We start from the raw sequence: 24,022 nt of genomic DNA on the forward strand, positions 1-24,022 counted from the left end.
GGCCACCTGACACCTGTAATATCACAGTTTCAGACCAATCCAAAGGCTAAGAATGCAGGACTGAGTCTTCTTAAGAATATACTCTTTACTATAAAAGCTCTTAACTTTTCTTTCTTTTTTTTTTTTTTTTTTGCAGCACTCTGAGTGTTACCTGGTATGCTGACAGACTTGCAAATTTTGAACCCCTTGAAGAATGCTTTGTCAGTTCATTTTAGTGAAACCTCCACATTTATTTATGCTCTTGAAACCAGAAAAACCAGCGTTTGTGCTGCCTGTCACTACCAGAACAAATAAGCAGAGACAGGGATTGAATCTCTATGGGTGCTTTATTCAGGTGGCCAGTGATCTGAGATGACAGCAGTTTATGTACCCTAACAGACCATCTTACATTCCATGTCAAACCGACCCTTTTTATTAGGAGAAGAAAAGTGTAGGTAAGGGGTTTGGGATTCAGGGAAAAGGTTAATCAGATAAAAAGCTGCAGCATTCTTTCACCTGTTGACCAGTGATTCCTCATCTGTGTCCTGGATGGGGGTTGTTTCTCTCTCAAGCACAGTGGCTTGGATACCATCTTGATTGCTTGCAGTCCTCCTGGGGCACAAAGCTGGAACTGTTTATGGTCTCCTATAACAAAGTATGGGTCATACCTTCAGTTTCTGAAACAATAGCTTTATATGTGTGTTTCCTACTAAGCTTATGAGTTATTACCTAGAACTACAATTTTCCAGCCCTGAGTCCCCCCACCCTATCACTCTGTCAACACTTTCTGCTTGTTATGGTCAGATAGAATAAATTCCACTTATATAATAATTTTACATATTTAGATGAAATAAAGCACTTATATACTGCTTAGCAAATTGTGAGCACTCAACAAATACCTACAGTTTTCTTTATTACTACCATTATCAGCTTTATTTGATTATTAAGTATTAGTTAAAAGGAAAGTTAAAAGCAGCAATATTTTGTCATTTTGAGCTTAAATTTCACCTGAAAGGAATTATTTTTACCTTCCCAATTCTTACATTAGCACTCTGATCTCCCCAAGACTCAATTCCTTTACCAATAAAGGTGGGGATGACAGTATTGACACTATGGGGTTGTTATGAGGCTTAAATGAAATAAATGGGGATTTTTTAAAAAAAACAAACCTCAGCTTCTGAAATCAAATCTCTATGTAATCTAATTTCAAATTTTAACACACATGCTAATCACCCAGGAATTGTGTTAAAATGCAGTCCTGAGTCAGCAAGTACAGGTGGGGGAATGGGCCCTGAGATTCTGCATCTTACAGGCTCCCAGGAAGAAGCTTTAGAATCTGACATATATGGATTTGCATCTGATTCAATCAATAATTTGAGACTCAGTCTCTATATCTGTAAAATGGTCATAATAATTCCTACCTTATATAATCAATATGATAGTTATATAGTAATACAACATATATAAAGCAAATGCCATACTATAGTCACTTAGTAACAGTACTGATTTCCTACCCAGAAGCAAACTTGTAGAGACTTTTGAAAAGACTTATCAAACTAATAAAATTTCTTTTTAGTGATACAGGTTTACCTTTCTATAATAGTGGTTGTAGTATATTGTATTGTCTGTTCAAAATATTTGCTGCCCCTCACTGCGGGAGGATTATATCTCCCCACCTCACTGATGTCAGACTTGGCCACATGTCTCACATGAGCCAAAAACCATGAATAACTCCACCTGCAAGCCAAAGTTTCAAGAGTCAACACAAGCTTTCATCATTGTCCTTTCTCTCCCTCACTGTCCCAGAAAGGGACTGCTCCTTCAGCCTCAGTCTTAACAGTGAATATGGTAAAACAAAGAATTTGTCTGGCACAGAGCTTCAAAACCCCTGAAATTTCCTGGATGATGGGAGTGTCTTTGTTATGATAATAATGCAACTCTGGTGGGCCCCTAGTGGCTTCATGATTAGGCCTGATTACCATGAAGGTCAACTAGGTGATTAGAGAGTTGGACTTGGAGCAGCCTAACCTCTGGGGAGTGAAGGGAGTCTGGAGATTGAGTTGAATCACGTGGCTGATGATTTTATCAATGATGACTAGATAATGAAACCCCAATAAATACTCTGGACACCAAAGCTCAGTGGAGCTTCCTGCTTGGTAAACACAGTGAAGTGCTAAAAAGATGAGAACTGACTCCACAAACAGAGGGCAGGAAGCTCTGCATTCCCTCTCAGACCTCACCCTATGTGTACCCTTTGTAGTAGAGATGTAATCATAAATATAACACTATCTTGAGTTCCTTGAGTCATTCTAGAAGGCTGTGAAACCTGAAAGAGTTGTGGAAACCTCTGAATTTATAACCAGTTGGTCAAAAGTATGGGTGGCCTTGGGACCCCTTACATGTATCAAGTGTCTGTAGTAAAGACAGTCACATGGAGAACTGAGCTCTTAACTTGTGGAGTATGACCCTAACTTGGAGTGGTAAGCATCAGAAATGTATGGTGTACACTCAGTTGCAGGTGAAATACAATAGGAGGAGACATAGAGCTGAACCTCAAGAACATATAATGTGAGGGAGAAATAAACCCTCAGTGTTGTGAGCTATCAAGATCTTGAAGTTGTTTATTTTGGGAACATCATGTAATATAATCTGACTGGAACAAAAGTATTTACCATATTTTGCCATGTCTAATGCACACATTTTTGCCCAAATTTTTGAGGGAAAAATAAGGGTGTGCATTATACATGGGTATAATGATTACATACCATCGGTATAATAGTAGGTATAAAATTCCCATGTATAAGGCACACAAAATTGCAGGTGTGCATTTTAAACAGCAAAATACAGTAGATTCCATTCTAAAGGAATTACTTCTGATTCATTAAGTTACTTAGTCTGGTGAGGAACTTCATATACCAGACAGAGCATGCAATAGGCTGTGGTCACTTTTGCTTTTGGCTGTTCAGCATATTTTGTCCCGTTCCTCTTTGTCAGGTAACTGGGCTGGACACCATCCCTGGACCCAGGGGAGTGTTGGTTCCACAAGCCTGGTCATTCTCAGTAACTGCACACAGTGATGGAAAGAGGTCCATAAAAGCCAGGTCGGGATCTTTCCCTGGGGTTTCCAAGCTGAAATGCAGCTGAAGTTTCTAGAGACCCCCTTTTCCATCCTGTGGAGAATGCTGGTCTACGGAAGGAAGCAGAGCAGTCATGGCAGAGATGGAAGACAGATATCCATGAGGACAGACCTCATGGTATTGCACCCTAGTTTCAGGGCTCAACACCTTAGTTCTTGCAGCTCGATTTTTCATTCCAGAAATCAGTCCAGAATCTTTCTCAGCTACATGAGCCTTAAAATTGTTTTTCTTTAATCTGCCGCAATAACTGAAGTGTCCATGTAACCAAAAGCAGGTCCAGCTGCCTGCCGCTATGAAAGTCAATACTCAAGAGGCAGGTGCTGATGTAAAGAGGTTTATTTTCAGGTGCTGGCCACCTGGAAGATGGTGGACTCATGTCTCAAAATACATCACCTGGGAAGATGGAGGACTGATGTCTCAAAGACCATCTCTACCTCTCAGTGGAGGCAGATGTTTTTATAAAGAGGGAGAAGGGAACAGAACAAAGAGATCAAGGAAGGAGGTTGAAAAGTTCTTTACATGCAGACTAGCACAGTCCATTCCAATAAGGCAAGTGATGGTCTGGTGCGCATCATCCTGGTTTAGTCATTCTGGATTCACGTCATCCTGGCTTTACATCATCCTGACTCCACCATTGAAGGTCAGCAAATTTCCTGAAACTGAGATGCTTGAAGGTCAGAGTCTATATCTTCTGAATTTAGTTCCTAGGATTCTTATACAAACATGCTTTTCATCTACAAGCTAAATATTAGTCAGAGTCAGCACTTACAGAAATAATGTCAAAAGAAAAAGGGGGTGGGTTATAATTTTCCACCATTACAATATTCTACTGTTACATCCAGATTAATATAAACTATTAATTAAAACAATTTTGGCTATAAGATAAATTTTTTGTGAATTTTGTATTTTGTTTTAATTGATTGGTATTTTTAAGTTGATGAATTTTCTGAATTCTAGCTAAAAAGAACCCTGGAAATTACCAAATACAGAGGTGGCCAAAGGAATGGTATTCTAAAGTGAACAAAAAGACTTGTATTTATAAAATTATTTTGGATGGGCCTGGCCATGAGTAACCATTGTCGAAGTATGCAAATAATATTTTTAATTATATTTATTGATTACGCTTTTACATTAAAAACCAGTTGTCCTGATTTTTCCCCTCTGCTCCCCTCCACCAGTACCCCCTACTCCCTCAGGCAATCCTGACACCATTGTTCATGTCCAGAGATCACACATGTAAGTTTTTTTGTCTACTCCCTTTCCTATACTGTACTTTATACCCCCATAGCTATTCTTTACCTATTTGTACTTTTTAATCCCCTCACCTCTCACACATTCTCCCCTTCCCATCCCTTTATCTTTAACCTTTGACATTTTAATTATGATGTGACTTGGGATGGGCCTCTTTGCATCCATCTTGGTTGGGACACTCTGTGCCTCCTGAACTTGCATGTCTATTTCCTTCACCAAATTAGAGAAGTATTCTTGCATTATTTTTCCAAATAGATTTCCAATTTCTTGCTCTTTCTCTTCTCTTTATGGCACCCCTATGAAATGAAGGTTGGATTGCTTAAAGTTGCCCCAGAAGCTGCTTACACTATCCTCATTTTTTTGGATTTTCTTTTCCTCTTGAATTTCTGCGTGGTTGTTTTTTGCTTCCTTCTGTTCCAAATCATTGCTTTGATTCTCAGCTTCATCTACTCTATTGTTGTTTCCCTGTAAACTGTTCTTTATTTCGGTTAGTGTATCCTTCGTTTCTGACTGGATCTTTTTTATGCTGCTGAGGTCCTCACTAAGTTTCTTGAGCATACTTATAATCAGTGTTTTGAACTCTTCATCTGATAGATTCCTTATCTCCATTTCATTTAGCATTTTTTCTGGAGTTTTGATCCGCTCTTTCATTTGGGCCATGTTACTTTGGCTCCTTCTTTGAGCAGCCTTCCTGTGTTTGTTGTATGTATTAGGTAAAGCTGCTTTGACTCCGTGTCTTGGTGGTGTGGCCTAATGTAGTAGGTGTCCTGTAGGGTCCAGTGGCACAGCCTCCCCTACCACCCAAGCTGGGTACTCAAGGTGTACCCTTCATGTGGGCTGAGTACACCCTCTTCTTATAGCTGAGCCTTGGTTGCTGTTGGCAGATCAATGGGAGGATTTACCCAGGCCAGTCAGCTGCAAGGACTGACTGTGACCACTTACCTACCACTAACGTCCGCCATCCATGGAGGATCAGCTATGCAGAGGCAAAGTGGTGGTACTCCAATATGGTCCATAGCTGTCTGCTGGGTGCACTGGCCCAGGTGTTTCCCCTTTGGTGCTGGCTAAGATCAGACCCTACCTGTGCTTGCCCAGGGCCACCCTGCCTGAGTTATAAAGTAATCTGGGATGGCTGCTACTTGTGCTGGGCTTGGAGATTTCCAGACAAAGCCAAGATGTGAATCTAGGCTGCTAGTGCCAGGCCTGGGGCTCACTGAGGTCAGCTGCTGCTTGTTTGAGAGGATTTAGGAAGTTGTGAAGCATGAGCCAAGATCAGTCATTCATATAGAAAAGCAGCTTGGGTAGACCCATAAGTTGGGTGGGGCAGAGTCTCTGGGGATCTCCTAAGTCAAACAGTGTTAGCCAGGTGGATGGAATCTTAGATACAGCACAAATCTGCCAGCGTTTTGGGCAGGGTGTGAGGGGGGCAGTTAGAAAAGAGATAGTGGCCTCTGCTCGCCTTAATGCCAGATGCCTCAGCCTCCCCCTGCATGCCACTGGTGCCCCTCAAGCTGCCTCCTCAGCACCAGCACCGGAGCCCAGAGGGAGTGAGTCTGAGTAGGTGAGTCCATCTGTGGGTTCGTTAAGAGGAACTGCTTGGGGCCCCAGAAGTTTCTTCCCTGACTCAATCCTTGCTGGTTTTTGCAGCCAGAAGTTGTGGGGGCTTATCTTCCTGGCACTGGACCTGGGCTGGGCAGCGTGGTGTGGGGCTAGCACTCCTCACTCCTGAGATATCCCTCCCAAATTTTTATTCACCACACATGAATGTATTCCATAGTTGTCATACTTTCATTCAATTTGATTTCTGTTGGTTCTCAGCTATGGTTGTTCTGTATTTTAGTTGTAATTATGTTGTGGTTGTGCAAAGAGGTGAGCCATGTCTACCTATGCTGCTACCTTTACAGGAAGTCACAAATAGTATCATCTCAGAAAACTAAGCCCAAGTTATCTCATTATAAGCCAAATTTTTCAGAATAGTAAGTTGTTTTTAAAAGGATTAGAACTTAGTAAGTTTGTGTTTGACTTTATCTAACCTCCTTTTTTACATGGTTTTATAAAAGTAGGGTTTATTTGATCTCCCTGGCAGTTTTGTGCCAAGAAATAAAATAAGCACAGTTGCCTAATCTGCACATAGTATGCAGACTATGTGTTTAGCATCAGAAAGACCTTACTTAATTAGGTCCTATTTGTGGCTTAACACCCGCCATGCCTTGGTCAAGTTACTCAATTCCTCTGGGCTTTAGTTTCTTTATCTGTAGAATAAAAGTAATATTTACACTATTTACCATTCAGAGATTAAATGAGATACAGCACATGGAAAATGCTAGGCATATATATTTTGCAGGGCATATGTTCTATTCTTAATAACTGATAGTTATTACTACACAAGTAATCCGAGCTGCTTCCAGACTATCTAAAATGTGTTACTACACAAAATAAAACCTCTGCCAAAAACACTTTGGGGAAATTTACTCATGCGATTGGAAAAATGCCTACTTTCTCTTAATATTTGTATCATCATTATCTTACTATTTGAATTAAAGGCTGTCAGATGCAGTTTTGAAAAGCAACAATATTAAGAGGCAGAATGTATTTAAAAAGGAAAATGATCACTTTTAATTAGATCTAAAATGTTGACCTCAAACTGAAATAAGAATGGATGATTATTATAGTGTCCTTTTTTCCCCCAAAAAACCTAGCCCTTTCAATCGTTGCGTAACTAATGTAGAGTTATTAGCTCACAACAATAAGTTCACTTGGCCAGATGGTTTCCATTTAGTTCAGGCAGGTATTCCTAGAGAAATGGTCCCTAGAAAATATCTCTCCACAACAGCCTTCCTGTAGCTGAAGCTTGGAGTGCTCCTGTGCCAATCCTGGTGTCCAAGTTTCCTAAAATTATTAGGCAAGCTAATGAGGGTTTAAGAGTTGCCATATTTGTTTTAGAGATCTGAGAGTTCTAAAATTCACATCAGTAAGAGCATGTATATGGTAAAGCAGGCCAAACTGGGCTAACCAGAAATGAACTTGGAGAAATTGCATATTCTTGAAGTTAAGTGAAATTGATGTTCTTGATGTTAGTGGTCATTTTGGCCATGCCCACCACTACCACCACCACTTACTTTTCCAGATGAGTGAATAAGAAAAAAATGTAACTTAACCCTGGGATTTTGTTTGGTTTGGTTTGATGTCCTAATTTTTTTCTTAGTAAACACATCTTGTTAAAACCCAAGAGGGAGTTTCGAGATCGGGGTTTTTGTCTTTGCTTCCCCTCCTCTCACATTGCAAAGAGGAAGTTGAGTCATTAGGAAAGGAATTCCCAATCACCCTCATAACTAGAAAGAAAACATATCATTTTCCCAGGGAGCTTGAAGGAAAGTGACTCCACAACTGCTGCATTACTACTGTCACAAGAATCAGAGGTCTCCCCTGGATTCGTGGCCACCACTTGTAAAAATGGAGAGGAGAAAAGACACAATAAGAAGTCAGACAGAAGTAGGTGGTTATATGATGGGTGAAAATGGGATTAGGTGAGGATGAGAATCTAGTACAAGAGCTGGGTCATCCACAAGGAGAAATCTAAGGAGGAATTCTTTAAGGGACTAAGTGATTGAGATAGCTATGAAAGAACATGTCAAAGAAACTCCAGAATTGGTACAGAATTCCCACTTAAGCGGGTATCCACAAAAAAAATTTGACAAGGAAACATCCATGGGGAAATTTGTTCACACGACTTGAGGAAACTAATGTTGCTAAGAAGTTTTTTTGTAAAGTCTCATCAAAAGCCATCCTATGATACATGGGAAAAATGCACATGTTCAAGGCATCTTTAATTGAGTCCTGAAATATAAACTATCCCTTCATGTAAGTTGAAACATAGCAAGAAAACATTCCTTGTGTTTTGTGGGCTCTGGACTTGTAATCAGAGTTTTGTTATAAAGAGATATCTGGGACAGGCTGTCTTTTGTGAAGTGGGTGAGAAATATTGCAGTTTATCCTTGCCATCAAGGGGCAGGGTGGCATGAAATGAGGCTGTAGATGGAGGCAGAGCTTGTCCAACCTAGTGGGCCACATAAATATTTTTTATTTTACTCTACATATAATGGAACCCATCAGATGATTTTTTTTTCAATAACAGTTTACATTCATTATTATTCTGTATTAGTTTCAGATGTACATCATAATGGTTAGACAATCATGTACTTTCCAGAGTGGTTCCCCCAATATTTCAAGTATCCACCTGGCCCCATACATAGTTATTATGATATTGTTGACTACATTCCTTACACTGCAATTTAGTGCTCTGTGACTCTTTTGTAACTATAAACATACTTCTTTGGGGGGGGTATAAAAATTGTTTTATTATAAAACAAATACACAACTTGGATTGGATTTGGTGTAAACTGTGCCATAAGTGACTTTCCTTAAGTGGCTAAACAGTGTTTAAAAATCAAATAATGATAAAAGAAAATGTTTCTGGTACAGGACCAGCAGTACAAAAAAATTGTATATGAGTACCTGGAAAACAGACCTATTTTACAATAATGCAACTTTAAAGTACCATATTTTGCCGTGTATAATACATACCTTTTTACCCAAATTGTTGAGGGAAAAATAAGGATGCACATCATACATGGGCATAATGATTACATACCATGGGTATAATAAAGGTATAATAATCCCATGTATGGTGTGCATAAAACATAGGTATGCATTATACACAGCAAAATATATAGTTGAATGTCTATAGGCCACACAAAGTAACAACTCCACACTTCAACAACATGATGACAGTTCCTAAAAAAAAAAAAAAAAAATTTAAAAAGACATAACCCAGATGTTCCCTCATTTGACCCCTTCCATCTAAGTTTAGATGTCCAGAAGGGCTTGGATACGGTCAGAGTAAGTCACATGCAACATGTTCCTTGATCAATTTTCTAAAATATGGTTTCAGGAAAATGACAGTAAGATAAGGGAAGAAAACATGGAGGAATGAAGTCCTAATTACTATACATGCATATTTTTTATTGTTATTCTATTACAGTTGTCCCAATTATTCCCCTTTTGTTCTCCACCCATCCCACCCCCTGCTTCCACAGTCAATTCCCACCCTGTTGTCCATGTCCGTTGGTCATGCATTCATGTTCTTTGACTAGTCCCTTCCCCCTCTTTGCACCATTATCCCTCTCCCCTGTCCCCTCTGATCACTGTCAATGTGTTCCATGTTTCCATGCCTGTGATTCTATTTTGTTAGTTAGTTTCCTTTGTTCATTAGATTCTTCTTATAAGTGAGAGCATATGGTATTTGTCTTTCACCACCTGGCTTATTTCTCTTAGCATAATATTCTCCAGTTCCATCCATGTTGTCACAAAAAGTAGGAGTTCCTTCTTTCTCTCTGCTGTCTCATATTCCATTGTGTAAATGTACCACAGTTTTTTGATCCACTCATTTACTGATGGGCATTCAGGCTGTTTCTAGCACTTGGCTATTTTATATAATGCTGCTATGAACATAAGAGTTCACAAATTCTTTTGGTAATTTGGGATTCTTAGGGTATATTCTCAGCAGCAGAATTGCTGAGTAGAAAGGTAGTTCCATTTTTAGTTTTTTAAGGAAATCCCATGCTGTTTTCCACAGTGGCTGCACCAGTCTGCATTCCCACCAACTGTGCACTACAGTTCCCTTTTCTCTGCATCCTCGCCAGTACTTGTTTGTTGATTTATTAATGATGGCCATTCTGACAAGTGTGACACGGTATCTCATTGTGGTTTTAATGTACATCTCTCTGATGACTAGTAATGCTGAGCATCTTTTCACATGTCTATAGGCCCTCTGTATGCCCTCTTTGGAGAAGTGCCTATTCAGGTCCTTTGCCCATTTTTTATTTGGATTGTTTGTCTTCCTAGTGTTGAATCATATGAGTTCTTCATATATTTTGGAGATCAAACCCTTGTCCTAGGTATCAGTGGCAAATATGTTCTCCCAGATGGTTGGTTCCCTTTTCATTTTGAGTATGGTTTCTTTAGCTGTGCAGGAACTTTTTAGTTTAATATAGTCTCATTTGTTTATATTTCCTTTTATTTCCCTTGTCTTAGGAGATATATCAGCAAATATATTGCTACAGGGGATATGTGAAATTTTCCTGCCTATTTTTTCCTCTAGGACTTTTATGGTGTTATGACTTCTATTTAGTCTTTTATCCATTTTGAGTTTATTCTGATGTATGGTGTAAGTTGGTGATCTAGTTTCATTTTTTCACATGTATTTGTCCAGAGATCCCAACACCATTTATTAAGGTGGCTATTTTTTCTCCATTGTATGTTTGTACCTCCTCTATCAAATATTAATTGACCGTAGAGACATGGGTTTATTTCTGGGTTCTGTATTCGGATCTATTGATATATATATGCTTGTTCTTATGCCAGTACCAGACTGTTTTGATTACAGTTGACTTGCAGTATAGTTTGATATCAGGTACTGTGATCCCTCCAACTTAGTTTTTTTTCAAGATTGCTGAGGCTATTCGGGGTCTTTTTTGGTTCCATATACGTTTGTGAAATATTTGTTCTACACCTGTGAAATATGCCATTGGTATTTTAATAGGAACTGCAATTGAATCTATACATTGCTTTGGATAGTATGAACATTTTAATGATGTTAATTCTTCCAATCCATGAACACGGTATATGCTTCCATTTATTTGTACCTTCCTTAATTTTTTCCTTCAGTGTTCTATAGTTTTCTGAGCATAGGTCTTTTACCTCCTTGGTTAAATTTATTCCTAGGTACTTTATTTTTCTTGTTGCTATAGTAAATGGGATTTTTTTTCCTACTTTCTCTTTCTGATATTCCATTGTTAGTGTACAAAAATGCCACTAATTTCTGCATATTGACTTTTTATCCTGCTATTTTGCCAAATTCACTTATTAGGTCGAGTAGTTTTTTGGTGGAGACTAGTGTTTTTTATGTACACTATCATGTTGTCTGAAAATAATGATAGTTTTGCTTTCTCCCTTTCAATTTGGATGCCTTTTATTTCTTTTTCTTATCTGATCACTGCGACTAAAACTTCTAGTACTGTGATGAATAAGAGCAGTAAAAGCAACTTGTCTTGTTCCTAATCTTAAAAGGAAAGCTTTTAGTTTTTTCTCATTGAATATAATATTGGCTGTTGGTTTCTTGTATATGGCTTTTATTATGTTGAGGTATCCTCTTTCTATTCCCACTTTGCTGAATTATACATGCATATTTTTTGACAGTAGGGGAAACCTTTTACAGATAAGCTACAAAGAAAAGCATATTAACATATTTGTACAAGAAATTTAACACATTCTGTACAATGTCTTTACTTTACTGTCATGATTTGTACAAACTCTTCACAGTTTACTTGGCCACCACCATCAATATCTGCTTGCCTGATCATCTTATCAGTCTCTTCAACTGTTAACTTCTCTCCAAAGTTTGTCATCATATGACAAAGCTCTACGGCACTAATATAGTCATTGCCATCCTTATCAAACACATGGAATGCTTCTCTAATTTCTCCTTCCCTGTCTGTGTCTTTCACTGTTCTTGTCATCATTGTCAGAAATTCCAGGAAGTCAACTGTGCTGGTACCATCAGCATCCACTTCATTAATCATGTATAGTAACTCTGCTTCTGTGGGGTTCTGTCCAAGATCCTCATTACAGTTCCCAATTCCTTTGTTACTGTATTTCCATCACTATATTTGTCAAATAGTAAAAAAGATTCTTTTAATTCTGTGATCTGCTCTTTAGTCAGTTGGTCAGCCAGGCTGCAAGCACTACCAGTCTCCAAGACTCAACCACACAACCACTCAGCTTACTCACTCCACTGGAAATCCATTTCATGCTTCTTAATCCTTTTACCTTTTTTACCCTACCTTTAACCCCCTCCCTTCTGTCAACTCTCAGTCTGTTCTCTGTATTTATGAGTCTATTTCTATTTTACTTGTTTATTCTTTAGATTCCACATATAAATAAAATCATATGGTATTGTCATTCTTTGTCTGACTTATTTAACTTAGCATAATATACTCTAGGTCCACCATGCTGTTTCAAAAAGTAAGATTCCATTCATTTGCATGGCTGAGTAGTATTCCACCGTGTATATGTACCACAACTTTTTAATGGGCACTTGGATTGCTTTATTATCTTGGTTACTATAAATAATGCTGCAATAAACACAGGAGTGCATATACTCTTTCAAGTAAGTGTCTCAGGTTTCTTAGGATATAGTCTGAGATGTGGAATCACTGGGTCGTAAGGCAATTTCATTTTTAATTTTATAAGGAACCCACAAGACTTTTCAACGTTAAGGATTCATTGGTTATCTTCTAATATGAGGGAAGACCAAAAAAAAACTTCGAATTTATTTATAAAAAATTGTGTATTTACTCTCTCATGTGCAAATTTCAGTTACCTTCAAAGTACTCTCCATTTGATGCAATACACCTATTGAGATGTTTCTCCACTGCTCAAAACAGTTTTGGGTTTTTTTTAAATAATTAGGAGATTTTATTCTAATAGCTATAATTATATAGCTATTATAATTGTTTGTTGAAATAAAAACTGAAAACAAGTATACAAAAACGGTTGATTACTAACTGTGTACTGAAAGCAGTAAGAGGTTCCATGACACCAGATAAACCAGCTCTGAGGTTTTCCCACAAGATAAAGTTTAACAGCTCCAGTTTCTTCAGTGTTTATCAAAATACAAAAGAAGAAACAGAAGTTGTTGATTTTGATGTCAAATCTGACTCTTTCAGGTTGAGGGTGTGAAAGCACATGTGGATGGGGGCTCTGAGGAGCTAGGCTCCAAGATGACTGGCCACCTGTATGTGCTGTTGCTGATAAGCCCCAGGTGATCCTGAGCGAGTGAGTGTGCATGGGGACCATGGGAGAGCTCCTGCTCTGGCCAGAATGATCCCTCCAAAGCACCAACACCAACCGAAGGGAAGGCTGGGGTCCTTCCAAAGGGTCCGTGAGTGGTGGCCACAGCCCCCAGTCCTTCCCCAGGGCAATGGGGTAGGCATCGTTACCAGCAAACACTATGGAATACAGAAGACACAGGGAGATAGCCATTCAGAGGCCATAAGTGACCATGAAGAGTGTTTTGTGGCTGATTCTGCCCACCTCATGCTCCAGACAGGAGAGAGACCACGGGCAGACAGGACTCAAGCCATTACTGCAAAACCCACACTAAGCACATTGCTCCCTTCTCTGTGTTCAAGTGTCTCTATCTTGTATTTGTAACTATTTTTTAAAAATGCACAGAATTTGGGTTAAAAACCAATGACCAGAATGGATCTCATCAGAGATCTAAAGCCCAGGCGAGGAATGTTGGACTGATCTGATAGCGACTCCTAGATGCCCCAGGCGACTAAAATCCCTTCTCAGTACTAGACAATGTGTCAATTCTCACATTACAGTAAATAAAGCTGAGTAATATTGCATAGGAGCACCAGAAACTGCCTCATTGGAAACAAGAACTATTTACATTAAATAAAAACCCAGCTGCAGGCAGCGTCTGCACGTGTACAGCATGGTGAAGCACACTGGGGCCAACCATGGAGACAGCTTCTGGCACTCACACTGCAGGGGCAGGGCTGCCACAGGAGAGGAAAGCGAGGGTGAAGGATGGAGTGAGGGGGAAGAGAAGAGTGCTGCTCACTTCTGGGTCCAGAGCTGATTGGACAGCCAGCCCAGTCCCTCACAGAGCCCGATCCCACTGGTGACACAGGTGGCTTGAATGTACCAGTTCCCTGTAGATAGTGCAGACCCAGCTTGTCCGTGTTCTTGGCCATGTTCATGGCATGGGGGAGGTCCTGCTTGTTTGCAAACACGAGCAGGACAGCACCCCTGAGCTCATCCTCTGCCAGCATCCTCATGAGCTCCTCTGGGGCCTCGTTCAGGTGCTCTCAGTCATTGCTGTCAACCACAAAGATGAGACTTTGTGTGTTCTGAAAGCAGTGGCACCACAGAGGCGGGATCTTGTCCTGACCGCCCACATCCCACACGGTGAAGCTGATGTTCTTGTACTCCGCAGTTTCCACATTTAAACCTATGATGAGGATGGTGGTCACAATCTCACCCCACTTCAGTTTGTACAACATCGTGGTCTTCCCCAGAGCTTCCAGGCCCAGCATGAGAATACACATTTCTTTTTTCCCAGAGAGGACGTTAAAGAAGTTTGCAAAGATATCCTCCATGCTGTAGACAGGAGGGAGAGGCACTGGCCAGAGGAACCCTCGATGTCCACAGCACGGCTGCTGCTCCGAGCCAGGTGTTGGTTTCACTCCCACTCAAAACAGTTTTTGAACTGGTCTATTTTGATGTCTTTTAGTGCTCCTGCCATTTTTTGTTTCACCTTTTCCACATCGACAAAATGGTTCACTTTCAGGACTTTTTTTATCTGGGGAAACAAACAAAAAAGAAGTAGCTCAGAACAAGATTGGGTGAATAGTGAAGGTGGGAGACTGGGGTCATGCTGTTTTTGGTCAAAAACTGCTGAACAATCAGCATAGTGTGGGTAGGTGCACCCATTAATCACCCATCATGAAATGAGCAAACACTCTGAAAGAGCCTTAAAAAAAATTCACTGAAACTGAACACAGCCTCTCACAACAACACCAGCTGGTACACTGATACAGATGGGTTCCTAGAACACTCACCTAGTAGGAGAAACCTGTAAATACAAGGGGCCCACCCTTGAGAAAATAATTCTGGGTTTTGGGTAGCTCCCTCTTATAAGCCTGTACTGAAGTGACATAACTCCCTTTCATTTATTCAATAAATATTTTATGAGAGTCCAGTACATATCAGTAACTGTTTTAAGCTCTGGAAATAAACTACTGAACAAGACAGACAAAATCATGTCCAATTCCAGCCTTGATGACATCTTGGGACAATTTTTTTTTTTAAAGATAGCCCTTCTGTTGAGTAAATAGAGGCAGACTAGATTTTAGCTAATTCACCCACTCAGCTAGGCACCCATGTATTAATCTCCATGGTGGCCCTGGACAAGTGAATTGACTTCAGAGGGCTTATGTTTTAGTGGGACGATACAGACAATAACCAAGCAAACACAAAATACTTGTAAAGGATGATGCAATTAAGAAAACTTGAAGCAAGAAAGACTTCTACAGATAGGATGGTCAGGAAAGTTTCTCTGAGGAGATGGCAATTAAACTGAGACATGAAGTATAGGAAGGAGCCAGCTGTGAAATAAGCTGTGGTAAGAACATTGCAGTGAAAGAGGACAGCATGTGCAATGGCCTTAAAGCAGAAATGAGGCTGGCACGTTTGAAGAACAGAAAGTAAGTTGGTATGGCTGGAGTGCTGTGAGCGAGGGGAAGAGCTGGATGCAGTGAGGCTGGGAGTGGTAATGTACCTACTTATAGGACTCTGTGGGCTTTGATAAGACTTTGACTGTAGTTAACATTGTTATACGTTTAAATTGCTTTTGTTAGTCATTCACTCATATATTCATTCATCTATTTGATAAATATTTATTGAGTGTCTACATGTGCCAGGCACTGCAGCAGGTTCTAGATACACACACACACACACACACACACACACACACACACACACACAATCACACAATATTGGGTTGGCCAAAAAGTCCGTATGGTTTTTTTCCATAAAATAAAAGCCACATTTTTCATTTTCACCAATAACTTTACTGATACGGATATTTTGAGTATGTTGGCTATCTCCCATAAGGCATATTGCTGATTTTTCTCAATTAATGTCTCAATTTGATTGCTGTCAATTTCAACTAATCTACCTGACTTTGGAGCACTGTCCAGTGAGAAATCTCCAGCACAAAACTTCACAAACTGCTTTTGACATGTTTAATCGGTCACAGTGCCTTCTCCATACACTGCACAAATCTTGTGTTGTGTTTCAGTTGTGCTTTTACCTTTCCTGAAATAATAAAGCATAATATGCAGAAAATGTTTTCATATTTTCCCCCATCTTTAATATCAAAGTGGCTACCAAAAATTCACCAATTTTGATAAGTTTCTTTTTAATGCATGCTGATATGACAGTTGTCACAGTATGATCTAACAAAGTTGTTTCAAATGAAGTTAAAGACAATTAAGCAGTACTAGAACCATCTTATAGGGAAAACAATGATCTTTTTGGCCAATCCAATATATATGCTGGCATTTCTCTTTTTCCCCCAATTTTATTGAGATATAATTGACATGTGAAATTAAAATCCTGTTGAGGGTAAGTTTCATATTAGGTATTCTTTCTACAATCTGAAAAAGAAAAAAGGCTTTGAACAAGTTGAGATTGAGGGGTCTGTGGGAAATGGATTTAGAAGTGCCCAAGGAGCAGTGATTTATGTGGAGTGACAGAATACAAAGGGATGTCACATGTATGAGCATAAAAATAGTCACTGAACCCCAGGTGGGAATGATACTCCCTGGGGAAAGTAAGAGAATTGTGGACAGTGCCTCCAGGCATGTTAAACTATGAGAAGTATGATGAAGAAGAAGTACTATAACGGCAGAGGAGCTTGACCTCTGAAGACAGATGACCCTGGGTGTGAATCTGTTACTCAGAGAGTTATTAATCTCTGTGAGTTTTAAGTTCCTCATATAAAATGAGGATTTAAAACACCTACCTTATAATGTTGTTCTAAGGATTAAATTAGATGATGTGTGCAAACTATTAGTGTCTGGCACTACAAAGGTACTCAATAGATTTAAAACACACACACACACACAGGCACGCACGCACCCACTCATGGACATGCATCCCTAAAAAAGAAGCTGAAAAAGAATTTCTAAGGTGGAAAGGGAAGAGTCTGGGAGAATAGTGTTGCCGAAGCCAGTTGAAGAGAGAGTTAAAAGATGCAGATAACCCTGACTGATGTAGCTCAGTTGGTGGAGCGTCATCCACACAGCTAAAGGTCGCCAGACTGATTTCCAGCCAGGACGCGTACTTGGGTTGCAGATTCTGTCCCAGGTCTGGGCACATTTGAGCAACCAATCAATGTTTCTATCTCACATCGATATTTCCATGCCTCTCTCCTTCCCTTCCCCCCTCTCTAAAAATAAATAAATAAGGTCTTTTTTAAAAAAAGATGAGGGTAGCCCTGACCTGTGTGGCTCAGTTGGTTGGGCGTCATCCTGCAAACCAAAAGGTCACAGATTTGATTCCTTCTCAGGGCACATGCCTGAGCTGCAGCTTCAGCTGCTGGTCTGGGTGCATCTGAAAGGCAACCAATCTATGTTTCTCTCTCACATCAATGTTTCTCTCTTTCCCTTTCTCCCTCCCTTCCTCCTCAATAATCATGTCCTAGGGTGAGGATAAAAATAAACAAATAAAAGATGAAGGAAGGTAGTCAGTGGTGTTAAATGCCACAAAGAGGTTTTTGGAGGGCTGTTCTTTTTTAAGCTAAATTTTACATTTTGATATCTAGCACAGTAATTAACATTTGACTTTCTGACCTTCACTAATGTGATGTCATTAGAGATATCAGATTAGCCCTTTGAGATATGTAACTAGTAGAGAGACTGATCTCAGTGTTGTTCAGGAAAGGAAATCACAACATGAGGGTCTGGTTGTTCCATTATCATTACATTCAATAAGTAAGAGAGACCTGAAAAGTGTCCATTGAATCTGGCAGTGGTAACTTCAGAGGAGTACTTTCGGTAACATAGTTAATGTGGAAGCCTTATTACTATCATTTGAGAAATTATGAGATCTTGGAATGGCAATACAGAACATACCTCCTCTGTTAGAGGGTTGGCTCAGACCAAAAGAAGACACACAAAACAGCAATGAAAGTGGAAAATAGGATCAAGTTTCTTCTTTGTTTAATGATGCAAAACATGCATGACTGCATGCTTAGGAGGGAAAGTTGGAAATACAGAAAAGAATGATAGTGGGTAGGTAAAGTAAGAGGTTGTAGGATCCAGAACAGAAGTGGAGGGTGCACATCTTTTGCTGTGAAATGAGAAGAAAGTGGGAATGAGTATAAATGTCATAAATTTTTAAGGATGGGAGTAAAGATTTTAAATTTCTCATGATATACTCTACTATATTTGCTCTGAGCAGTTACAGCTGAGATTGAGGGGCAAGAAGTTCAAGGGAAAGAGTAGAGGATTGACTTATAGAATTAGAAAAGTGGGTAGTTGGTTTGACATCAGCCTATAATAAATTTTGGGTGCTACAGTTTTAAATGCACAAATCTCTTTATAGAGTAAATAAAATGACTAAGTACGAAGGAGGAGCTCTTCTGAGGAATTTTTGAAACTAGCTCTTTAGAGGGTAAAGTTTTAGCCTGAAGCTTTGCTGGAAAAAAAAAAAAAAAAAAGACAAGTTGGGTTTAACCTAGGGAGTGAGTATGTACGAGGCGGGGCACAAAAATAAAACAGAATTATCTTCTGGAGGGCGGGCCCCTTGTAGTACAGGCCTCCTCCCACTAGGTGAGTGTCCTAGGAACCCATCTGTATCAGTGCAGCAGCTGGCATTGTTGTAAGAGGCTGTATTCAGCTTCAGTGATTTTTTTTTTAATACTCTTTCAGAGACCATTTGCCCATTTCATGATGGGTGATTTATGAGTGCACCTGCCCACACCACGCTGAGTGTTCAGCAGTTTTTGACCAAAAATGGTATGATCCCTATGCCCCACCCTCCCCATTCAGCTGATCTTGCCCCAAGCAACTTTTTTGTTGTTGTTGTTTCCCCGGATGAAAAAGGTCCTCAAAGGGAAACATCTTTCCAATGTGGAAAAGGCAAAACAAAAAATCGCAGAAGCACTAAAAGGCATCAAAATAGGCAAGTTCAAAAAATGTTTTGAGCGCTGGAAGAAAGTCTCCATAGGTGTATTGCATCAAATAGAGAGTATTGTACTTTGAATATGACTGAATTTTAAACATGTAAGAATAAATACACTATTTTTGTATTTAAATAAATTCCACTTTGGGGCCGTCCCCCTTGTATAATCCAAAACTAAACTCATGAATCTCATTCCTCAAGGGTTCAGGGATTAGCACAATGACAGAAAAACTTCTTCTGACTTCTGCTGTATTATTACTTCATGGTATTTGCTTCCCAACAGCTTTGTGGCAGACACCCCCTCTATTCATGGGTAGGAAATTCATAATCCAAGGCCACCGCTAGGAGGTTTTGTTCCAATAACCTGCTGAATTGTACCTGGATCTCCAGTATTACTAGTCAGTCATTTAAAAAAAATACTTTAGGGACAAAGAAGCTGTTGTACCTTGTCATAGAGTGACCCTGACTTTATTTTAGCTCAAAAATGCAGTGACTAACACAGCACACACAGAGAGCAGTTTTGCCACTATACTGGGAAACTCGTGAGATAGGCCTGAATATGAAGATGGAGTGACTTTCAAGGTCACTGTTTCTATAAAGAAAATTGAACTGAAGTAAGCAAATTTGCTAATGTTATTGGCTGCGTCTCTCCAACAGGCTAAGCATATCATAAATTATTCACGTGTTGATGAGTTATTCTGGTTGCCATAATGAGATGCTGGCTACTGCTCCATGTCTAGCTCATCCTCAATTTATTTTAACAAAAGAGTACTCTTACCCTGAATAGGGCTTCCTGTTCCCGGAGAGAGATTTTTCTGTATATAAATCAAAGCCCGCCTAAAAAGCTACCTGACATCCTGGGTTTTCTGTCTCCTCCAGCCTGTTGACAGCATTATCCGTTTTTACCACACGGTGGCGCACGCAACCTTCCAAAGACGCATCGCGACTAAACTGCTAAATCCACTCACCCTTGAGTCCTTCCCTTTTCTAGCCATAATTTTGGTCCTAATTTCTCCAGTGTCCCAGAGGACTTGCTCCATCAATTATTCTTCCTTATCTTTCTACTGAAACTGCTCCACCGAAGCTTCTGATGAATACTTGTTTGGCAAACCCAGTGGCTGCTCAGGAGCCCTCTACCTCCTAACCCTCTGAGGAGGAAGGTTTTCCGCCTTGACCATTTCCCTGGCCCTCGGCCTCTCCTCTGTTACCCCACGACATGACCCTCCTCCGATCTTCCACAGCAGGTGTTCACTCGTGGTTTTTTCAACACAGAAGTTTGACCCCTACCTCAGACCATGTGACTCAGAATCTCTCATTCTGTGCCTCAGACATGTGTACTTTTCAAAGCTCCTCTGGTGATTTGGCTACACAACCAGGGTAAGAACCGCTGCCTTTAATAAGCCAGGCATGGTAGGTAAATATGCACAGTCCACTCATGTGAGATATCCAAATAGTCTAATTCAGGGAGATGGAAAGTACAACAGAGGTTACTAGGGACCATGCAGGCTTCATGCCATCACTATTTACTTCATCTGAAATGTCTTTCCCTGTCTTCCTGCCTGAGGAATCCCTACTCCTACCCTGAGCTCAGCTCAGAGCTGGTGTGGGGCTAAGTGGGCATTGCATTCTCTCTCCCTTGGCAATCTCATTTGTTCCACAGCTGCAGCTCTTCCAGACATTTTATTCATTCCCAGTCCACCTCCAGCCCTAGCCGGCTCCTGACTTCAGACTCAAATTCACATTTCCCACAGGCACCCTCTTTCCATGAGACACCCTCTTTCCTCTGGTACCTCAAACCCAGCATGTCCAAAACCTGAGTTACCTATATTTTTCCTTCTTTCTACCCTGCTTTTTCTCCTGTGTTTTCCGTTTCAAAAACTAACCTCATCATGTATTGTATATCAAATACTTAGAATGGCTCCTAGTAGCTAACATTATTGTGTGAAACTTAATAACATTATTAGTGATAGAATTATAATAGAAATATGAAAAAAAACTTTTAGAAACATGGTAAATCTGGTGATGAAGTGCCTACCAGTCCACAGCATCTCCATATTTAAAATAACTTATAAAAATTCAGTCTTTTAGGATATCAAAGTGGAAAACAGAAATCTTAGTAATGTAACTGGAAGCCAAATACTGTCATTGATTATTCCCAGAGACCACTAGGTACAGTGAAGAAAACTTCCTTGGAAAAGTAGAGCTTTGCCAGAAAAAATGTAATGAAAAGTAGGAATAGTAAGATACATTAGATATATAGACTAAGAGGAAACACACAACATGGGTTGAACACTTGATGTCCCTCTAACCAAGATGTGCTATAGATTATGGAGGAGTTGGAGTGAGTGTTTAATGGATAGTTTTAGCTCAGGATAAAAAAAGTTTCACAGATGGACAGTAGTGATGATTGCACAGCAACATGAATGTATTGAATGCCACTAAACTATACACTTATAAATGGTTAAGGTGGGCCATGGATGGGTGGCTCAGTTGGCTGGAGTATTGTCCCGTACACCAAAAGGTTCCAGGTTTGATCCCCAGCCAGGGCCCATACAAGAGGCAGCCATTTGATGTTTCTCTATCACATCAATGTTTATCACTCTCCCTTCCTCTCTCTAAAATCAACAAATATATCCTCAGGTGAGGATTTTTAAGAAATAGTTAAGGTGATAAGTTTCATGTTAGGTATATTTTACCATAACAAAATAAATCAAAATAAGATCCATTAAGCTCAATAATTAATAGACAACTATAAAGTTTCCTTAAGTATATACAGGGCGGGGCAGAATTAGGTTTACAGTGGTAAAACACAGAATCTATTCTTATATTATTATTTATTAGTTATTGTATTACTTTCCATATGAACAATTATAAACCTACTTTTGGCCCACCTTGTATTTCCCTACTAATATATATAATGTATAAACTTTCATAAATATATGTAATTATATATGCACTTTTCAAGTATGAAAATATACTTATGAAAGTATATGTAATATACTTCTCAAGGATGGAATATCAGGAAGGAGAACAGATTGGGGAACAGCTTTCAAATATATCCAAATTAAAGTTAGAAAGAAAGATTTAAAAATAAAATTATAATACATCTAAGGAACAGATGCAGGGGAGGAAGAGAGTTTTCTTAAACAATAAGGAAATAAAAGACACTTTATTTTAATACAAAAGTCAATCAGAACAGAAGTCCTGATATAAATAACTGTCCCTACTCTTCTGCCATTATACCAATTGGATATTTAATTTTGAGTGTCATATTAAAAAATGAAGAATTATAAATATTAAAGTTGCTGCCCTATTCACTTTTTGATTGACCACCTTCCTACTAGAAAACTTCAAATCAAAAATATTTCCCAAAATAATACATTTAGAATATCTAATATGTTCTTCCCTGGCTGTTCTTGTAGAAGCTTTAGCAGAGGCAATTAGTGTTCCCAGAACATCCATGTGCTTCTCCACATTCTCAGGATCCCTTCCTTGCTTTTGAGCTGGAGCCACATGATTAGTTCTGGCCAGTAGGAAGCAGCAGGGTGAAATGTGTCACTTCCTAGCTGAAGCAGTTAAAAGCCAGTATGCTTTATCCATCTCTCTATTTCCTTGAACTGGTGACTTTGGCAGGTGAGAATGTGATAGAGATCACAAGATGCAGGAAGTCTAGATCCTCAAGAGGTTGCATGTCCAACCTCTACTGGACATTCTGAGAAACAAAGTTTTGTTTTTTAAGCAACTGAGATTAGGGAGTTATTTGTTATCATAACATAGCCACACACACTTACATACAACAGTTAGCTTTCAGATGATAAAATGGGTATCATTATTAGCTTCCCTACTCATTGAAAGAGTCCACTTTTAACTCCAAAGTAGCCTTCATTAAATACTAAGATCACTAGAGGGCACAATTGTGCTGTGAAAAACCTTGGCCTATATTGTAAATGAAGCAAAGTATGGAATCTGTAAATCTGATAGTGGCATTTCACCATTTGAGATGATTAAATTCAAAGAGAATTTGAATACTTTAATTTTACTTTAATTTTAACACAAAGCCGGTAAATTCCAAAAAACACGTAAAGCATGTGTGTACATTTACAAATTTGAATATTTACATCGGAAAACTAGCAGGAGTGTTCTCATTGTAAGAGTTTGTTTTCCATCTGTATTTTTTTTTTTTTCTTTCTTCAGATAGACCTACCTACTATCAATGGCTGTTAGGCCACACAATCCGTACATATTCTAATCTGATCACTTGAGAAAGCTGAAGTTTCTAAGGTCTCATTATACAAGGTGACCAGATGTTCCAAACATCAAGCTGTGACAGGAAGCTCCCCACCCACTGCAAATGTCATGCTGAGTTTTGAGCAGACTTCCTTTTCCCGTTTCCTTTTTCCCCTCTCTCTAATTTTTTTCTTCAAAGTCTATTCAAAAGCTGCTGCCAAAACTGTCTTCCTCTATTGTTGTTCTGATGACATCATTCCCTTCCCCAGCTTGCCCTTGTCTCATGGTCAAAGTTTGCCTTCATTTCGTTGGACTGCTCCTGTGCCTTCCTCTCTGTCATTTTCCCCTTATGCCTGCTTCTTTTCACCAATTGCCACACAGAATTGTCATTTTTGGTGTCTCAATTGAGATACCTATTCATCAGTACTTTGAACAAAGAGCGTATTCCCGTTGCTCTATCTCAGGCTTTCCCAGGTCTCTTCTAAACCAACTTTGTATGTATATTCATTGCTAGAGAACATTTTAAGCACCTTCTACAAGCATGGCATTGTTCTGAGTGCTGCAAGAGGGAGTATAAAAGAAGTGAAAGACATGGTCCTTAAACTCAA

At 39.4% G+C, this 24,022-nt stretch overlaps 2 pseudogenes; both read right to left on the minus strand.

Annotated features, from left to right (window-relative positions):
* Window positions 1-11,710: 11,710 nt before the first annotated feature.
* LOC129078806 (calmodulin-like) lies at window positions 11,711-12,236 on the minus strand (annotated as a pseudogene).
* Window positions 12,237-14,054: 1,818 nt separating this feature from the next.
* LOC129078850 (ADP-ribosylation factor 1-like) lies at window positions 14,055-14,596 on the minus strand (annotated as a pseudogene).
* Between the last annotated feature and the right edge of the window lie 9,426 nt (window positions 14,597-24,022).

This window comes from Pteronotus mesoamericanus, unplaced genomic scaffold (genome assembly GCF_021234165.1).
Source record: "Pteronotus mesoamericanus isolate MK-2021 breed Mesoamerican mustached bat unplaced genomic scaffold, CSHL_Meso_final contig_74, whole genome shotgun sequence".
Lineage (NCBI taxonomy): Eukaryota > Metazoa > Chordata > Mammalia > Chiroptera > Mormoopidae > Pteronotus > Pteronotus mesoamericanus.